The sequence below is a fragment of the Herpailurus yagouaroundi genome, unplaced genomic scaffold, assembly GCF_014898765.1.
Source record: "Herpailurus yagouaroundi ecotype Mexico unplaced genomic scaffold, PumYag 28, whole genome shotgun sequence".
In the NCBI taxonomy this organism is placed as follows: domain Eukaryota; kingdom Metazoa; phylum Chordata; class Mammalia; order Carnivora; family Felidae; genus Herpailurus; species Herpailurus yagouaroundi.
Window position 1 is genome coordinate 123,170,269 of NW_024412376.1, and position 21,719 is coordinate 123,191,987.

Sequence of the window (21,719 nt, forward strand, 5' to 3'; positions counted from 1 at the left end):
ACATTCATTCTTGCATGTAAGTCTGCTCATGGCATTCCAGATCTGAAAGATTTATGCCTTGCCCATCAGCCATTCTGTGTCCTGCCCATCATCTGGAGCCAGTCCAAGGCTTCCTCATGCCTGAACCCTTTTTTGACTGCTATAGTCCCAGAGTGAGCCCGCCCTCATGGAAACTCCTTTGGTTCTCAATGTGCCTACAGCTGGCACTTACTATAAGGAGCTGTGGCTGAGATAATATAGTAAATGCTGGGTGTGAGGTAGAAAATGGAAGCAGGACAAGTGGGGAGGAATCCTAGGAGCAGCAGAGCCTCAGTAAGGCAGCAAAGGCAGGAAGACACCTGAGCCTGGTGACCCAGGACTAGTAGAATTCAGGGCCATGTGACTCGCTCCCTGGTAAGGCTACAGCTTCTTCAGAGTTAGAATGGGTGATTAAGAATGCCCTCTTTCCTGCTTAATTACTGGCTCAGCAACTTACCAGCAAGTCACTCTCCAGCCTTAGTTTTCTTCCCTTTGAAGTGGGGATAGTGTCAGGAACAAGACAAGAATGTCCATGCTCACCACTTTTATTCCACATAGTACTGAAAGTCCCAGCCAGAGCAATTAGGCAAGAAAAAGAAAGAAAAGGCATTCAAATTGGAAAGGAAGAAGTAAAACTGTCACTATTTGTGGACAGGACTTTATATATGGAAAACCCTAAAGATATCACCAAAAAACTGTTAGAACAAATAAATGAATTCAGTAAAGGTGCAGGATACAAAATCAATACACCAAAATCTGTTGCATTTTTATATACTAACAATGAACTATCAAAAAGAGAATTAAGAAAACAATCCCATTTACAATTGCATTAAAAACATAGCCAGGAATAAGTTTAACCAAGGGGGTGAAAGACCTGTACACTGAAAATTGTAAGATATTGATAAAAGAAACTGAAGAAGACACAAATGGAAAGATATTCTGTGCTCACTAATTGAAAGGACTGTTAAAATGTTGTTGTTAAAATGTCTATACTACCCAAACCTACAGATTCAATGCAATGCTTATCAAAATTCCAATGGCATTTTTCACAGAAATAGAACAAACATTCCTAAAAGTTGTATGGAGCCACAAAAGAGCCTGAAGAGCCAAAGCAATCCTGAGAAACAAGAACAAAATTGGAGGTAACACAAACCCTGATTTCAAACTACACTATAAAGCTACAGTAATCAAAACATGGAATGTTTTGGAATATATGGAACCAGCATAAAAAAGAGACATAGTGACCAATAGTACAGAATATAAAGCCCAGAAATAAACACCTACATAAATGGTCACTTAATTTATAACAAAGGAGGCAAGAATATACAGTAGGGGAAGGACAGTTTCTTCAATAAATGGTGCAGGGAAAACTGGACAGCCATGTGCAATGGCTGAAATAAGACCACTATCTTACACCATGTACAAAAATAATTTAAAATGGATTCAAGACTTGAGTGGAAGACCTGAAACCATAAAACTAGAAGAAAACATTGGCAATAAGCTCGCTGACATCAGTCTTGGTGATTATTTTTTAGATCTGACTCCAAAGGCAAGGGCAACAAAAGCAAAAATAAACAAGTGGGACAATACAAACTAAAAAGCTTCTGCACAGCAAAGGAAACCATCAAAAATACGAAAAGCCATCCTCCTAATTGGGAGAAGATATTTGCAAATCATATATCTGAAAAAGGGTTAATATCCAAAATATATAAAGAATTCATACAACCCAATAACAAAAAACACTCTGATGAAAAAATGGGAAGAGGATCAGAACATTTTTCCAAAAAAGACATAAAGATGGCCATGAGGCACATTAAAAAATGCTCACCAACACTAATCAGGGAAATGCAAATGAAAACCACAATGAGGTATCACCTCACACATATTACAATGGCCATCACCAAAAAGACAAGAAAAAACAAGTGTTGGCAGGGATTTAGAGGCAAGGGACCCTTGTGCACTGTTGGCCAAAATATAAATTGGTGTAGCCACTATGGAAAACAGTATGGAGGTTCCTGAAAAATTTAAAAATAGAACTACCATGTAATCTAGCAATTCCACTACTGGCATTTATATGAAGAAAACAAAAACACTAATTTGAAAACATATATGCACCCCTTGTTCACTGCTACATTATTTACACAAGGCAAGATATGGAAACAACCTAAGTGTCCATCAATGGATGAATAAAGAAGATGTTACACACACACACACACATACACACACACACACACACGCTGGAATACCACTCAGTCATAAAAAAGAATGAAATCTTGCCATTTGTGATACATGGATAAACCTTGAGGACATTATGCTAAGTCAGACAGAGAAAGACAAATACTGTATGATTCCACTTACAAGTGGAATCTAAAAACTAAAACAAATGAACATGTAAAACAAGACTAATAAATACAGAAATAGACTGATGGTTGCCAGAGGGGAGGAGGTTGAACAGTTGGTGAAATGGGTGAAGGGGGTCAAGAGATACAAATTTCCAGTTATAAAATAAATCATGGCAATGTAATACACAGCATGGTGACTACAGTTAACAATACTATCATTTTTACTGTATATATTGTTCTATATATTGTATTGTATATATTATTTATATCATATATTTGATCTTAAAATCTTAAAAATCTTTAAAGTTCTCATCACAAGAAAAAAAATTTTTTAATACCTTTGTATGGTGACAGATGGTAACCAGACTTATTTTGCAGTATATATAAATACTGAATCATTATGTTGTACATCTGAAACTAATATGATATATGTCAATTATATCTCAATTTTTGAAAATAAGAAATGGGGATAATAATGTCAACCTCGGAGTGTGTGAACATTATATGAGTTCAACTATGCAAAACCACATTGCATTAAGTTCAATAAGTGGTAGCTTTAATATATGCCAATGGATATTCTCTGTGAAAAAAGATTTGTGGTTAAAGGAGTCTTGGAAATGTTCCATAATACATCCCCCTTCTCAGAAATTCCCAGGGCACATTAGCATAGTAAAAGCTCTGAAAAGTCCTATGTAAAGGATCCTATTTGTTTTGGCCCAGAATTTCCCCAACCTATTTTTTTTTTCTTTTTTTGCCAAGCTGACCCTCTCCCCCTTTTTAAATTTAACACATTTTGGGAAACACAATTTTAGTTGCATTTAATTAATAAAGGAAGTCACATTAAATTGTTAAAAACTGAACATGTTTTACTATTTTGCTTTCCCCACAGGCATGTATAATTTAAAAGCAGTAGCCTAGGAGAAATAAAGGCTTCTAACCTAGAGAAAGAACAGTATGCGTTAAAAGCCCAAAGGAAATGAGAAATTTCAGGCAGAAGGAGCAGATCAATAATGGGCTATTTTTGGCCATGGAGACATTTCTAGAATTACAGATTCTTGGAGTTTGACAGCATGTTAAAGTTCAACTCCTTTAAATTCCCACCCACTGCAGAATTTCCCCTTCATCAGTCCAAACTCCTTCTGGCACATACCCAGCCTCCCCAGTTTTAGGCAGCCCTAGTATTTAGGAAATTCTCCCTCACACTGGGCTGAAATTTGCCTCCTTGGAACCTCCACCCAAGACCATGCTAACAGAATTTTGAGTTTTGTGTTTTAGTGAGAGCTGGAGATAGCAAATAAAATGCACAGAAATTCTGTGAATCATTACACAATCTAAAGTAACATGATTATTGAGCAGTAAACTGAAAATAAAAAATTATAGGAAATATATTATACTTCCATTAAAAAAAAGAAGTGTTGGAAACAACATCTTTAATTTTCTCCATCTGTAAATAGGGCAAATATTCAGAAATTCAGCTATACTGTAGGCAATGAATGTAGTATTTACTTTGCAGGTGTAATTATTTTGCAACTGTCAATTTCTGAGAAGAAAAGGGGAATGTGTATTTTAAATAATTCCTGTTTTCTTGTCTTTTTAATTTAAAAATAGTTAAAGAGACATTTTTAAAAATTCTTCCTCCAAAGCTTATCCCTCCCAATTCCTTTATTATAAAAACAAGTGCTAAATAATTAAAATATAGTGTATGTCTCATAAATATAGGTTTATTAACAAAGACCAATAATAAGAACAGGTGGCATTACCTTTATTTTATAGAAGTGCAGGTGTTTGAATCAATATGAAATTCCAAGGCTTTGTATAACTTAAAATCTAAGGAAAACTCCAAGGGGGTAGACGGAATAGAATTTAAATGGGAAGAGAACCACCAGGATCCAGGCTCTTCTAAGAGTCTAAAATCATTCAGTAAGAAATCAGGGACTTGGCAAAACCATAAAAAAGGACAGCCTGTGTTTTCACAGAACAGTCCTTCTAAAGGAGAACCTTCTAGACTCCACCTCATTTTGCATTAAACTACTAGTTGGTCACATTTTAGTATCTGTTACCTCATTCTGATACTGTGAGGCAGAAACAGTTCACATTCCAATTTTCCACTGAAGAAACTGAAGTAAAATCAAAACATTTATACTGAACAATACTCAAGCATACCTTAGTACATAATGACATCCCAACCTCTGGATGGGCTTAGTGCTACCTGTGTTCTCCTTCCAGTGAAACAATTTCCTATAGTTAAATTTGATAGTATTCTTACTAAAGATAATGGAAGACAAATAACAGGCCTGTTGAGGAAGAGAGTCAATATCAGTTAGGACCCAGTAATGCTGTCACCGAGCACCGCAAAGCTTAATGTGCCACTGCTTGCCTAAGGATTCTGCATGTAAGTTGTGCTCAACTGGAGTGTCTATTAGAATTTACTTACTGACATACATCCCACAGGATGTTTTTGTTCTTGTCCTTGAATCACAGTAAAAATATCACAGATTACCTCATCTATTCCTTCCACATGTATTATGGCAAGTTGTGCCGTGCCAGGCATTCATAGGAAACAGTTTTTGAGCACCTAATACGAGGCTGAATAAAACCCGGTCCCTGACTTCATGGAACTGGCAGTCAAATGAGACAGACAAGCAAATCAATAATTTCCATAGAAAGTGACAAGTTCTTTGCTGGAGCCAGGTGCATGATGCTAGGGGAATGCCGGCAAGGGCAAACAAATCAGATCAGGGAGTGGGAAAAGGCTTCTCAGAGGAGCTGACTTCTAAGCTGTCAGTAGCAGAGTTTAATCATCTCTGACTCTAACTTCAATTCCCAGCACTCAGGTGAGAAACTACTTCCCGACCCTGCTTTTCTGAGTTCTTGACACAGTCATGGCCAGATTTAGTACCTGTGCTCTAAGAAGCAAAGGGGGGTGAGGGCGGGGAAGAAGAATAAGGAGGGAGAGAAAGAGAAAGGGGAGGGGCAAGGAGAGGTGGGGGAAAGATGTAGAGAGAAACACAGAAAACAAAGAGCAGAAGCCAAAGCTCTACGACTTACAGACTCCAGAAGTCGCTAGAGATTGCCAGAGGTAGAAAGGGTGACCACTTTGTGCCTGAGCAGTCTATGTTCTCAACATGGATGTACAATCTAATCTGTACCCACCCTGTCTCTTCGTCTAGCAACAGGGCATGGGAATGCAGTCTCCTTCTATCCAGATTAATTTACTGAGCCAAACCAGCAGGGTGCTGCCTCTATCACTAGTGAAGGCAGCAAAATGAAGGCACAGATCCCTGTGCTTTCCCAGAAAATGAGGCCAGACTCGTTGCCAATTCCCCATGGTGACATCTCCACACAGAATGCACAAAGTACCCCAAGCCTTCCATCTTCCCAGAGATGCAACACATCTGTGACTCCACCCTTGCCTCCTTTGGGATCCCATTCCCCACACTGGAACTCTGCTAAAATCTGGGGGAGAAAAAGTATGAATTATTACCTTAGATTGTCTTCCAGGGTCTCCTCATCTGAAGAGAAGGTCCCATTGCTGACACTCCGGGGAGAGTGACTCTTACTCCCTGCTGACGCCTCCTGGGACAACAAAGTGTCTTTCTTTTTCCTTTTACCAAACAACTTCTTAAAAGGCTGGAATTTACCTCCTTTCTTCTTGTCTGTGGATTACAAGATGAACACACACTGCAGTTTGACAGGGCTGCACTTCTGAGCCTGAGAGCAAATTACAACTGAGCTGCCTCTGGCCAAGGGAGAAGGGGCAAAGGGCAGCCATCAGAGTGAATGAGCGACCAAGCCCTGTGCCAGGAATGACACGGCCAGCCCCAGTCCGGGCACAGTCAGGCAGAGGCAAGCCAAAGGCACAGTAAGTCTCCTGTCACCAGGCTCCCAAGAAGCACCTGGGATGACACAGAGGGGTTCCGAGGCTCACAGTGGCCTCAGAGCACCCCTTTGCACATGCCACACAACAGTGGTGCCTGCTCTCTTTAATAGGCAGATGGCCAGGGGCTCCTGGGAGGCTCAGTGGGTTAAGCATCCAACTCTTGATCAGGTGGTGATCTCATGGCCATGAGATCAAGCTCCAAGTCAGTCTCCACACTGAGCAAGGAGCCTGCTTGGGATTCTCTCTCTCTCTCCCTCTCTCTGCCCCTCCCCACTCATTCTAAAAATTAAAAAAAAAAAAATAAAAAATAATTAAAAACAAAAAACAAGCAGGTGGCCAGTGCCCTTCTCCACAGAAGAAGCTGAGAACACATGTTAAGTCAGACGGGTGCTCAAAAAATTTCATACACCTTTATATATATAACTTTCTATTTATGTGTGTGTATCTACACACACACACACACACACACACACACACACACACACACATATTCTCCACTGAGAATCACCCTGTTTTAGCCTTTGTTAGAGACAGAAAATAACTGCCAACTCTTGGCATCAGCTTTGCCCCAATTCCCTCCATCCCTATATATTTCCAATTTATTTCTCCCGTCTCCTCTCAGAATCTTCTATGAAGAGCCCCAAAGGAGTTGCTATGAACATCTTTCCATATATTACTTCATTCAGTCAGGACCCAGGCTCAGTGCCAGCATTACTGACAGATATTTTAGGTAATACCTTTCAAGTTCTGCTCCTTCAATTACAAATTCATCCATTATCACTCCACTCCCACCTCAGGAAAAAAAGTGTGTATCACCCCATACCAGAGGAAGCATCTTCTCAGATCCTTCCTTTTCTTTAAGAAGCTTAAAGAGCCACTTACTCAGGGTCAGACAATCTTTTTTTAAGTTACTTAACCCTTTTTATGCATCACTGCTTTAAAAACTTTCTAAATATTAATTCAGCTAATCCTCACAATGACACTATGAGGTAGATATTATTAACATCCCCATTTTACAGGTGAGGAGTCTGAGGCACAGAGAGATGAAATAACTTGTCAACATCATGGGAAATATATCTTAAGTTGGAGTCAGGAGCTCTGAGGGAAAAGAAAATACAAAAGCTCACAATGTTTATTAAGAAATACCTGCACACTGGGGCGCCTGGGTGGCGCAGTCGGTTAAGCGTCCGACTTCAGCTCAGGTCACGATCTCACGGTCCGTGAGTTCGAGCCCTGCGTCAGGCTCTGGGCTGATGGCTCAGAGCCTGGAGCCTGTTTCCGATTCTGTGTCTCCCTCTCTCTCTGCCCCTCCCCTGTTCATGCTCTGTCTCTCTCTGTCCCAAAAATAAATAAACGTTGAAAAAAAATTAAAAAAAAAAAAAAAGAAATACCTGCACAAAACACACAGGTATGAGTCCCCATCTGAGTGTTAGAGCCCCCAGACCTCTTCGGGCCATAGTCTACAGAGAAATCTGGGCAAAAAACGAGGTTAAAGATGTGCAAGGTAAGGTAACCATCTCATTTCCTCTGGTGATCTTCAGTTCTGATCTTTCTGAAAGAAAGTCTGAAGTGAGGAAAAAGTGGCTTAAACCACTTTGCCTTAAGCTGTAAGACACTGAGATAGACAGAATAGTTACCAATCACAAAAGGACAACAGTCTGGGATCCTTAATATAGGTGCAAATGCCTTCAAACTTCAGTGGTCCCTGAAATAACAATATCACGTTTAAAAGGAAAGGAGACTTGTTATATCAGATGACTCCCTACATAAGGCTTTGTGGTAAGCATATAGTCCTCAAAAAGGAATTTAGTTTTTTTCACTGTGTATTATTTAAAAGACAAGAAAGTGTGTATAATATAATTGAGATCATAACGCTTAAAAATGGTAAAAACAAACAGAACAAACTGGAGGGTTTGATTTCAGAATGTTTGTATGTTTTCAGTGGTTATCAATTCAGGAGTATGAGCCAGAGATTTTCATGACACCTGCTTCTGGCTCCCATCAATGGATAATTTTAAAACATTATAGGGGTGCCTGGGTGGCTCAGTCAGTTGAGCGTTCGACTTCGGCTCAGATCATGATCTCGTGGTTTGTGGGTTTGAGCCCCGTGTCCAGCTCAGTGCTGACAGCTCAGAGCCTGGAGCCTGCTTCAGATTCTGTCTCCCTCTCTTTCTCCCCCTCCCCCGCTTGCACTCTGTCTCTATCTCTCAAAAATGAATAAACGTTAAAAAAAAATTTTAAACATTATAATCAGTAGCAATTTTTGAAGACCATCAAAGAACATCAAGCAAATGTTAAAAGAGATGACCTTATATGAGTCAATTAAGAAATGTAAATTTAAAAAATTCTGAAAGATGCTTCAGGTATCATTATATAACTGGACTGATAAAATAAATGAATGTTTTCTCTACGACTGTCCAAAGCTCAAAATATGTAAATGACACCTAATTTCTAGATTTGGCAGCATTATTATAAATGGTCAAGTAGTAATTTGTGCTACATTCCACTTATTTCTGAGATGAAACTCTTCCTTTTTCCTTTTATACTGACTGCCTTTTTCCCACTGCAGAAATATCTAACCCCTAGTTCTCTAATCAGAAATATGCTAGGGGTGCCTGGCTAGCACCCCCAGGGGTGGCTTAGTCAGTTAAGCTTCCAACTCTTGATTTCAGCTTAGGTCATGATCTCTCCCAGCACTGGGCTCTGCACTGAGTGTGTAGCCTGCTTAAGATTCTCTCTCTCCCTGGGGCGCCTGGGTGGCGCAGTCGGTTAAGCGTCCGACTTCAGCCAGGTCACGATCTCGCGGTCCGTGAGTTCGAGCCCCGCGTCGGGCTCTGGGCTGATGGCTCGGAGCCTGGAGCCTGTTTCCGATTCTGTGTCTCCCTCTCTCTCTCTGCCCCTCCCCCGTTCATGCTCTGTCTCTCTCTGTCCCCAAAATAAATAAAAACATTGAAAAAAAAATTAAAAAAAAAAAAAAAAAGATTCTCTCTCTCCCTTTCCCTCTGCTCCTCCCCTGCTCACGTTCTCTCTCTCTCTCTCAAAAAAGAAAGAAAGAAAGAAAGAAAGAAAGAAAGAAGAAATATTCTAAAAGACCATAGCAAATTCTAAAAGTATCAGTTGTTACATCATTACCCCCAGTCTGGACCCACAAATCTAGCTTTTTTTTTTTTTAATTTTTTTTCAACGTTTATTTATTTTTTGGGGGGACAGAGAGAGACAGCATGAACGGGGGAGGGGCAGAGAGAGAGGGAGACACAGAATCGGAAACAGGCTCCAGGCTCTGAGCCATCAGCCCAGAGCCTGACGCGGGGCTCGAACTCACGGACCGCGAGATCGTGACCTGGCTGAAGTCGGACGCTTAACCGACTGCGCCACCCAGGCGCCCCTCTAGCTTTTAAACTAAATAGAGAACATCAGGTTATGTCAGAATTTATGGACAGGGGAAAAAAATCATCACTTGCTCTAAAGTCAAGGTAGATTTGGTGGTGTTTAGCTGAGCTGGAACCAAATTAACCACAATGAAAGACAAATTAAATTACAGTTTCTTAGAATAACAACAGGTTAGTTGTGTATTTAACTAATGGGTGTATTTAACTAACTAGTTGTGTATTTAATTAATTGCTCTATACCAGCCAAAAAGGATTATATGGTCCTTTGTATTGCTTCATGCCCGAATGGTGGCAGCGACCATATAAAATTGGTCTGCACTGGTCATATTGTTGGGGAAGATAGGAAGTGAAATGAATCTGGAAGGAGCTGAATACAAAGTCAAGGACGGGATAAAGAAAGCCTTGGGGAGGACACCAGGATACGGAAACCTTAGCTGGGAGAACCTGGTGGACTTCGTGCAAGCACAGAATGGCCTCCTTTAGGCTATCTGTCTGTAGAGCTGGCCCCATTTGAGGACTGCTTGTGAACCAGGCACTCTGGCACTCTGTACTGCACATTATATGGGCATTCACTTGGCATGAGTACACACATATTATCCTGAAAGATGTGTCAAAGTCCAACTGTCAATGCACTTCTCAAGAGTTACTCAGGAAAAGCTGTTTTGGCAATGCCTTAGTTATTATCACGAAGGTAAGAGAACAGTAAAACCTACTTGAACTATCCATCCAACAACCAGTCCTTCTTACAACAGGAAAAAGAGACTGTAAGTCCTAAGAACACCAATCTCTCTTTGGAAGAGGAATCAGAACACAGAAGCTCACAAGTATGCTCCAAAGTCTTAGTGTTTGCTCACATCTCAGTTATAAAAAATAAATTGCCTCCTCATTTCCAAACTACATCTCCTGTCATAAATATCTTTACATCTGAAATAAAATTTAAATATTTGTTTTTATGGTTATTTTACTATTGATTGGGGCAATTAATTAATTTTCCAGGATTAATTTTATGAAAAGATTCAGGAATGACATTTAGATCCACCCTCTATTCAGATAGCAAACCATAACTAAGCAACATTAATAGGAAATGAAGTTTTATAAATCAGAGAGGCAGTTAGACTTACTTGGTTCCCCACCTGACTCTCAAAGTCTGATATAAGATCTCTCACATGAATAAAGCATGTAGCTAAATTTTGTGAAACATTTGCAATTCTATTGCACAACAACCATTATGAAAACCTGAGCATATGTCTATAAATACCCACTAAATAAACTATTTTATGATCAGTTTATGATTTGGGGGTTGCACTGTCTCCACAGACTCAACTGAATTAAGTGCGTGGTCATTACCAGCAACTATTTTCTTCACAGATAACACCAACTCTTCCTGTGACTATTTTTGTACCAATGGGGGTCTAAAAGATCAAAGCAATTTTAACGATGTAGCAAAACAGAACACTTCTGCAATGCTAATGTGAAGTATTCCAAAATACAACTGCCATACTTTAGAAGTATATATAGTTCAGCAAAGTATTCTCCAACATTAGCATATTTAAGACAGCATTTTAGAATTTTATAACATAAATTTACTTTTGTTGGGTGGTTAGGACAGTGGGGAGAAGAAGGGAAAGAGAAGGAAAAAATGTTCTTCCCACTAAACTTGTTTTATTACTGGTTACAGCTCTAGTTAGGGGTTAAATGTGTGGGCCCCAGAGACAAGAGTATTTGGCTCGAATCCTGACCCCATTTCTTACTAGCTATGAAACATCTGCTTACCAGCCTCTCTGGAAATTTACCATTTTAAGTCCTAAGACTGAATTTATAGTAGAAAAGGCAGTGGGTGCCATATTTTCTTAATATTTCTGCAATTTTCTCTTGCAATTTTTCACATGAAAGAACCTATATATGCATATAGACTGCTTCAGGAATGACAATAATTTTCATTCTTTAAGTACTGAACTGAATTAATTTATTTTCATCATCTAATAATTACCTTAGGGATTTTTTTCATTTAAAAGAGTGTACATTATCCATTATTTCATAGATATAATTACATGCCATTTGATGGCTGCAGCATCATAATTGCTAGTTTATATAGAAGCTTCTAAAAATTAAAAATCCCTGGGCAAGTCAAGCAAATTTGATTCATTTTCCATTTGTCATAAGGATGTAAATCTTATATTTTCATTTCTAAACCTAAAATAATGAAAGCATACAATTTATCTGCATTGGATTTATATGATACACTTCCTGAAGAGAAAAAGAATTTAAAAAAAATTTTTTTTAGAGGGAGAGAGTGCACAAACAGGGGAGAGGGGCACAGGGAGAGAGAGACAGAATCTCAAGTAGGCATCACGCTGAGCATGGGGGCTCGATTCTACAACCCTGTAATCATGACCTGAGCCGAAGTCAAGAGTTGGACACTCAACAGACTGAGCCATTCAGGCACCCCCAGAATTTTTTTTTATCATACTCCATTTTAAGCATCATAAATGTCTTGGTCTGGGGTTTCTCAGAATGTGCTCTATGGTTGGTGCCAGCTTCTTGTTCAAAGACCACTACATTTGAGAATGCAAGTAAAATAAAGTTAAATATGTTTCTTTACTGTGAAGCTTTTCAGAGTCTTTAATATGCTGATATCATTATTGCTTTCCAAAAGAGCAGAGAATATGCAGTGCTTCCCAAAGCTGACTTTCTGGTCTCTGTCATGACAAGTGCTCCCCTGAACATACCCTGGGAATCACCTGTCTTCATTATTTCTTTCAAAAATATTTTAATTTTACTTTTACATAATCTCTACATGTGGGAGCTTGAATTTACAACCCGAGATCAAGAGTCACATGCTCTACTGACTGAGCCAGCCAGGCGCCCTTCTTTCAAAAATCTTTTATTTTCTTTAGGTACCATATATTTGATACACAAACCTCCCCTACACTCCAGAGTACACTGCTCAGTAAACTCAAGTGAGTTGACTGAAACATTCTGGTTAAATAAACCTAATGCTTTAGGTAAAGTTCTGATTTCAAGCATGTAGGTAAATAGTGTACATTAGGACACAGTACGCAGCAACTGTCTGAATCCTATAATTTTACTAATTTAAGGGGAATTTCACAAAATTTTTCTTAGCTCTGGAACATGAGGATGCTTTTGAGAAGAAACTATTCTGTTAAAAAAGATGACCAGAAGTACAGTGATACACAAGCACTCGGTGGCTATCACATTTTTACCAGATCCAGTAATCCCAACACATTTCAACTAAGACTAAGGAGTTGGTGGCATGTCAGGCAGGAGTGCTCTCCAGTGTCACATCATGAGAAGACTGAGGACTGAGATTCTACTTCCAGAGAGGAGGGAAGGTTATCATGGTGGCTGTCAAGTCAGGAGGGAAGAAGGAAGAGTTGTCTCCTTTTCTGGGGAAACACAGAGAGAGGCAGACATTTGCTGTTATGCCGATTCAGAATATGAAGAGACAGGATCAATAATACTTTTAGAAGAGGGCAGGGGTGCCTGGAACAAAGGTGAGAGGCCCAGGGATGGTAGTGACTGTGGCTTTTTCAAGTCAGGAGTCACAGGCAGAGAAGGCAGTGACCAGCCTGTATCAGGAAGTATCAGGTCCTGGACACTTAGGTGGATGGGCTATGGCATATGTTGTGGAACTCTGAGCCAGGACTAAAGTTTGGAATTTTTGTTTCCTCAGCAAGAAATGTCATCTTCTTCCTTCTCAACATGATGAAATTCTATTCATCCTTCAAGACCTACATCCTTGAAGCTTTTCCCAAGTCACCAAGCCCAGTGATAATTGGCCACAGCTTCCTCTGGCTTCTGTGTGCTTTCCTCATACACTTTTGAGCCACACCATATACTATAAGCTGAACTGTGTCCCCTCAAAATTCATATGTTAAAGTCCCAAACCCCAAGTGCCTCAGAATATGTATTTGGAGACAGAGTCTTTTTAAAAATGTTTATTTTTGAGAGAGAGAGAGAGAGAGAGAGAGAGAGAGAGAGAGAGAGAACACACAAGCAGGGGAGGAGTAGTGAAAGAAGAATACACAGAATCTAAAGCAGGCTCCAGGCTCCAACTTGTCAGCACAGAGGCTGACGAAGGGCTCAAACTCACAAACTGTGAGATCATGACCTGAGCCAAAGTCAGATACTTAACCAACTGAGCCACCCAGATGCCCCAGAGACAGAGTACCTTTAAAGAGGTAATTAAGGTAAAAAGAGGTCATTAGGTGGGCTCTAATCCAATATGACTGGGGTCCTTATAAAGAGAGATCAGGACACAGAAACACATAGAGGGAAGGCCATGTGAGGACACAAGGTGAAGACGGCCATTTACAAGCCAAGGAAAGAAGCCTAAACAAACAGCAATGACACCTTGATCTTAGACTGCTAGCCACCAGAATCAAGAAAATAAACTGTAGTTTAAGTCACCCATTCTGTAGCACTTGGCTATGCAGCCCTAGCAAACACCACGTTGTATGATATTAAAGTAGTCACTGGGGATCTTCTGTGACTCTGCTTTCACGCCTTCGCACATGGACTTCTATCTGGAACACCTTTCTGCCTTTGCCTAGAGAACTCCTAACTGTTCCTTCAAACACATTCCAGGCGTTATGTTCCCCGGAAAGACGTCCTTGAACACTCCAGCCAGAAAGAAGTCCTCTGTTCTCCATTTGTGCATGTACAGACATCTACTCTAACAACACAGCATGCTTTAGCTCCTAGACTGCAAGTTCCCTGGGTATGGGGAACTACCCCTTGTTTATTCTACATCTATAGCACCCATCGTCATGCCTGACACAAAGCACTCAATAATACACTCTACTGTTCCCTATCCCCTTAGGGGCAGATGTGTTTTAGAAATCAGAATTTTTCAGATTGTATAAAGGTACATTTAGACCCCAGTGGGGTCTGTGACAGCACTTTATAACCAAATGAGGTATTTCTGGAAAACATCTATAGTCACCTTGTTTTGCTAATAAACAAATCTATGCCAAACTTCCAAAGAACTTTTGAGATTTTGAGAATACAGATAAAGGATGGTGATCTCTTTATGTAGTACAGTCAGTCCTGTAATCACACTTTTGGCAATGCGTATGTGTTCCAGTGACTGATCTATGCTATCTCCTCACCCAGAAACACTAGGTGAATGGAGAATATCATGCCCAGTTGAAGTGAGGTGTGTAGCAAAGTGCATATTCACATACACCTCAAATATCTACCAGTTACCCCAGATCGCCACCAGTGTTGGGAGATACACTCATACACATGTGGTATTGCAGCTTTCTGTCCAGTTTTGTATAACCTCCCTTCCTCTACCTCGCAATAGCTCACAAGCTGCAGTCCTTCCAATGCACCAGTCCACAGGCAAACTTCAGGTCTTTCCCAAGGTAAAGTGCCATATTTATTGTGGTGTTTGTATATTTCATTACCATTAACACGTACAACATTTTATTATTTTTATTAGGTTCCTATTCTTTTAAAATATGTCACTGATAAATCTTTTTTGTATTGTGTTAATATCCCATTTTTCCCATTAGACTTGGTTTTGGTTTTATGATTTTGCATAGCATGTTGATTTTCTGCAATGTATGTGGCACATTACAGCAGCACTGACTGTAAATACTAAAACAAAACCTACTGAACTATTTCTGTACTTAATCCAGGTCTAGGCAAGGATCTATCAATTAAAATGACAATGACTGTGCAGGTCACTGGGACCTGCTATTTCTCAAAACTACATCATTTTTAATTTTTCTGTTTTTCCCATTGGTCTGTCTATCTCAGAACTCCCTTTTACACATCTTACAACAATTCACAAGCAAAACCAAATAATATTTAGAAATAGTAACAGAGGCAGATATGATTTCTAATGTGAAGTTTCGGTGTCTGGCCACATTTCTCCCACATGCTAGAAGATGTGTGGGTGCTGGTTCTTTTCACTGCCAAATGTTTCCACTTGAGTTTCAGAAGGTATTGTGAGTAAAAAAATCAGACTGACTTTGAGTGGAAAATATTGGCAGAGGGAGCTTCCTGCTAGATTACCCTGCATATTTAGTGCAGTAGGACAAAAGCTTTTTAGGGACATCTGAGGCTATCTTGATCAGGGTTTAAGCAGTGAAACAGAACCAGTAGGAGATAGAGGCAGAAGTACACATGCACACACGTGTGCACGTGTGTGTGTAAGAGATACTAAAGGATTAACTGCAAGGAATTGGCTTCCACCAGGTGGTGGCTGGCTAAGTCAGTCTGAAATCCACAGGGCAGGTCCTCAGGAAGGGCAGACTGGAGCTCATGAGCACAGACTGAAGCTGCTTTTCACAGATGGAATTTCTTCTCTCAGGGAAACCCCAGCCCTATTTTTAAGGCCTTACAATTTATTGATTCAGGCCCACATAGATTATCTTGAATAATTCCCTTACTTAAAGTCAATGAATTATGGACTTTCATTACATCTACAAAATACCCTCAGAGCAACAGTTCAATTAAACATTATTTATGTTTGATTAAATAACTGGGGACTACAGCCTAGTCAAGCTGACACATCAAAATGATCATCAGACTCCATCCTTTGTCAACCTGGCACTCATATACATCTCCTTAAACCATACCTAATCTCCAAATAAAGTCAATAACAAAGTCATACTTCCACTAACATGATACAAATAGCCCACATACATTAGAAAACATACTGACCCATTCCCTAGAAGAGGATGCAAAGTCCTTGAGTAACATGCACACTTCTCCTATAACTTACATACTGAAGTATAACCTTATTATTAACATATCTTACATTATGGAGAGGAGAGGGAAGAAAACAAAAATATTTGGTTAATACATATATACAACCATATTCATTAAAAAGTAAGGAAGAAATACCCATAACTATGAGTCCTTGTTTTAGCAACTGGTCATGTGGTCATAGCTTTCTTTATATGTATATTTACATGAATATGTGTACATAGCCTTTATATGTATACGTAATCTCTGTAGCTATCTTATTCCACTAGGCATTCCACATTCCTTTCATCCTTGACAAGGACCTCAGCTGGCTGTGAGTTCTTTGCCTGGTGAGGTGACATAAACCTACATACCTGAATAACCCAGGCCATTAGTTGTCCTGAACTGGGTTGCTGCAGTTTCTTATTACTCCACAGGACCTGGGAGTACTAGGAGATGCCATTAAAGATCTCCTATATTCCACACATGCTCTTCCTTACCTCTATTGATAGTAGCAGCCCAATTTTCCCTTGGTAGTCAGGCTCAATCACTCTGGCCAGTACAGTTATCCCTTTCTCTACTTGTTTACTGACAGACATGAGGAGCTCCAAAGGCTGGGTGACAGTCTCAACTACCAGTTCAATGGAATCACTGTTGTGTCTCCTTATGAAAACATTCCTCCCACTGGAACTAAGAACTCCAGACAAGCAGAATCTAACGTCAAAGGGATGGAAAGCAAAATTTTTCCTAGCAGGTTACTAGGGGTAAAAGTGACCATTTCTAATTCTAGCCCTTTATTCCTGGGCCTGTGAAGCCTGACTATGAGAGAAACAGTCCCATATACTGGATACTGACTTATACCGCATCTTAGAGGACACAGTCCTAGCCCTAGTATTACCACCTAGCTGGCACTGTAACTGAGTCTTCTAAAGGCCATCCCACCATTCTACCAAGGCAGCTGCTTCAGAATGATGGGGATGTGGTGAGACCAGTGAATTCCATGAGCATAGGCCTATCAAGGTTCTTGATCAGAAATGATGTCTGTGTTGAGGTGTCCTGGGTGCTCAGTCAGTTAAGTGTCTGGCTCTTGATTTCAGTTCAGGTCATGATTTCATGATTTGTGAGATCGAGTCCTGTGTGGGGCTGTGCCTGACAGCACAGAGGCTGCCTGGGATTCTCTCTCTCTCTCTCTCTCTCTCTCTCTCTCTCTCTCTGCCCCTCCCCTGCTCATACTCTCTCTCTAAAAATAAATAAATAAATATTAAAAAGGAAAAAAAAGAAATGATGTCTGTGTCAAATACCATTACAGCAGATAAGGTATTCGATAAGTCCACAGATGACAGTTTTGGCAGAAGTACTGCATGCAAAAAAGGAAAATCTGTATCCAGAGTGTCTGTTCTAGTAAGAACAAAGTGCTGCTCCTTCCATGATGAAAGTGGTCCAGTATAATTGATGTGTACCAGGTAGGTAGCTGTTTACCCCAGGGCATGGTGTCATATTGGGAACTCAGTGTTGGTCTCTGTTGGCCTTGGCTGGTGGAGTCAGTGTTGTTGAGCTCATGTATAACTTGCATCCCTGCCACTATTGTATTCACAGTCCAGTTGACAAGTAGATGGGGAAAGAGGCTGATAGGTATGCACAGAATGTGTTATTCTATGCCCTTGATTATGAAAATCCTTCTGAGGCCATCCTTTAGTTAACACTCACATGGACACGAATATCCTGAAATCCTGTGCCCGTTCAGAGAGGTCTATCCACATAGCTCTTTACAGACCTCTTTGTCACTAATTTTCCAATCATATTCTTCCCAAGTCCCCAACCATCTAACCCATTAGTTACTACCTACGAACTGTTACAGACTTATACTTCTGGTCATTCTTCCTTAAAAGCAAAAAGAACAATCAGAAGCACTGATAGAAGTTCTGTCCACTTAGAGGATTTCCCTTCACTGCTGTCCTTTGGGGCTGTCCCAGAAAGGGGCTATAGCATTACAGCTTTTGAGTGGTACTTCAATAACATGCAAAACCATCCATAAACCAGGCCTAAATTTTCTCTTCCTAAGTTAACTGGTCATAAGGATCTCCCCATGAGGACACAGGCACAGAATGGGAAAGAGAGATATTGTAGCAGGAATGGGGACCATGGGTAATTAGGCCACTTTTTCATGTAACTTACTTGTGCCTTCTGGGTCGGTTCGAACCTGATCTGCATATACTAAACTTCCTTTTGATAACGGAATACTGTGCACACCCAACTTTATGGCTTGGTGGTTAGACAACACCCAGTTCATGATGGGCAGCTCAGGTCACATGGTAACTTGGTGGTGCACGGTGAAGTATTCAGTGTCTACTAAGCCAAAAGTGCCTAACATTAGCAAGCCAAAAGCTGTTTCTCAAAGAGACATAGTTATCTGCAGAGGATAGCAGGGTTTTGCTCCAAAATCCTGAGTATTTGCTATGATTTACCTACAGGGCCTGCCAACGGCTCCAAACAGTATCCCTCTCTGTCAGTGACACTCAAACACCACTGGATCTGCTGTATCAAATGGCCCAAATGGCAGAGCAGTTTGCAGGGCAGCTTGTACCTGTTATAGAACCTTCTCGTGTTCTGGGCATTACTCAAAATTAGCAGATTTGCAGTCATTCGGTAAATGGGCCAGAGTAGCACACACAAAAGAGGAATATGCTGCCTCCAAAATCCACAGAGGCCTACCATGTGTTGGCTTCTTTCTGGTGGTAGGATGGGCCAGATGCAACAACTTCTCCTTCTTCACCTTAGAAGAGATATCACAACATGCCCCAGGCCACTAGACCCCTAGACATTTTACTAATGTAAAAGTCCCGGAATTTCAATGGGATTTATTTCCCATTCTCTGGCATGAAAATGTCTAACCACTATGTCTAGTGTAACTTATACCTCCTGCTCACCAGGTCCCATCACTATGTTTGCAAACTTTTAGTCTTTGTGATATTACATGTCAGTTATTTCTTTGAAAAACAAGCTGATTTTTAAAAGATTCAGTACCTCAGTTTGGTACTCTTGAACTAACAACAATTTTAAAGTCTGGGTGTCTTTACATCAATACCTTCATTAAACTGAGAGCTGGGTGGCACTGATGAACCAGAAATAAGCCCTGAAGAATGGCATATTTGTTGAGTAAAGGACATTTAGTAACTTGGGTGTCTCTGACTGGTTTAATTAGAAATAAGCTAAGTGGTTAGATAGCTAGAAATCATGACAAAAATTGTCATAATTATTGATAATACAGAGACTCAATAAAGGTTAGTGAAATAATTATTTAGTTACAGATTTCAGTATGATTTGATTCACTAATAATTTTTTTAGACCTAGGAGCGGTACAATCTTAGTTCCTGTTGGATAGAACTAAATTTGGGGTCAAATTCTCAAACTATGCCTAAACACATAAAAGTTCTTAGAGATAAAGAAGTCACTAGTTCTATTATGTGAACATCAGTTCTTAATATATTTAGCTGAAATTCTTGACGGCACCAGTGGCAAGCGGATGAAGGTTGACACTAACGTGTCTTAGATCCATCAGGCAAAGTGCTTATTGCTTGTGTAGATGACCTATGGAAAACAGACCCTAGTGGGAGCAGGAATGAAACCGTGAGTGTTCAGATGGAACAGAAATAAGAACTCCGCAGTCCTCTGTGCCTATCTATGGGTAGAGCTACCCTGATACCATTTCTGAGAACAGGAAAAAACAACAACAGCAACAACAAAACCACTGTTTGCAAAGATTAAAAAAAAAATTCTAGCCTATCTCAGGATTCCAAATTATGTCAGACAGTCCTGTCAGGCTATTCTTTCTTGGTCTGAACACCATTCTCTTGTGCCTGATACTAAGCTTGTTTCTTTTGCACCTTATTCTGTTCTCACTGGCGAGCACTAGACAGGGTTGACACAGTTCCTTCAGGATCACTGTCCTCCCCCCCGGTTTCTCATTACCAGAATAAATCTTGGACAACAACTCAGACAGGTAACAGATTTACTCTGGAACTGTACTATTCTAGGTAGAAATACAGTAACAACAAAAATACAACCACTACATCAGTTTTGTAGAACCTTTCCATTAACTCGTGCACTAGACACTGGTGGAATAAATGGCAATCCAATTCTGAGATTCTAAGGGTCAGTGATTTAAATTTCCACCTGTATTTTGGATGTGATACCTCTCTGACTAGTAACCACTGGGTCTGTGTGATACGGGAGTAGCTGTCCTTTGTCCGTTCATGGTTGGGAATCACTTTTCCAAGGGTAATCTAAGTTCTGTAGTGACAGGTGTCTTAGAAATGCAGATATCTACCACACAACTCACTCTCCAAAGTCACTTCAAGGAGTCACAGGAGCTCCGTAACTAACATCAGGAAATCTTGCAAAAGTTACTATTAAACCACAAATATTGTGGCTAAATGTGGCCTTCTGGGCAAATATTGCTACTTCTTGTTTGTTTGTCTGTTCTGGCATCACCAAGTCCAACAGTAGCTACAACTATCACATTTTTGTTTACTGCTTCTTAGCAACAAGGAGAAATGCTCTTCATTTCAAGAGGTTGTGTGAATATGGGGAAATGAGCCTTAGAGTCTTAAAGATCTGGGTTTATTTAGTCTTATCTATTCTTGGGACCTCAATTTCCACATCTATAACATGAGGTGATTAAACTATATACCATCTAAGGTTCCTAATTCTAAAATTCTATGAACTGTTCCCGTAAAAAGCAAGGCAAGTTTAGAAAATATTCTAGTTCATAAAACTTGTAACTCTTTTCATAAATTATCTACTAATTATATTCATTATGTTTTCTCTACTCCTAGTTTGCTGCAAATGATGCTGGTTTTGTCACCACAATGTCTACTTAGCAAAATCAAGGACCTCTGGGGCTTAGGAGAGGCAATAACATAATCTGAAAGTTGGTAAGAGAATCAAATCATTCTGTCTCTTTGTGTCAGGATCCATGTCCCTACTCCTAGGAATGACAATGCTCATGGAGAAGGAACCTAGAATTTACATCCCCAATCCCTATCACCTCTTGCCATCCTCATTGTCTGACTCAGGTAAGTTTTCTAAAAAAGATAACTAATGTATGAGCCTCAAATCTGAGCAGAATGCTGTCTGAATTTCTTGGTGTCTTGTATATTCAGGAATATATGCCCCGCCTGGACTCTTACTCCACCTAATAACCCTACACATTTATATCCTGTCTACAAAACTCAGCCCATCTATGGAGAAGCAACACTATTCTGTTCAACACAAGTCAGTGTTATCTATGCAAGAGCTCTGTCTTCAATTGTGTTTAGTGCAGATCCAAGACAATGACTGATGAACAAATTTACTTCAGTCCTACTGTGT

At 40.0% G+C, this 21,719-nt stretch overlaps 1 protein-coding gene across 1 annotated transcript in view; it reads right to left on the reverse strand.

Annotated features, from left to right (window-relative positions):
* Window positions 1–21,719, reverse strand: part of CRACD (capping protein inhibiting regulator of actin dynamics) — a 282,732-nt gene that overhangs the window by 55,923 nt on the left and 205,090 nt on the right. Inside the window, exon 5 of the mRNA XM_040491488.1 lies at window positions 5,845–6,016. The gene's annotated coding sequence lies outside the window, so the exon portion shown is untranslated. The remainder of the gene's footprint in view (window positions 1–5,844; window positions 6,017–21,719) is intronic.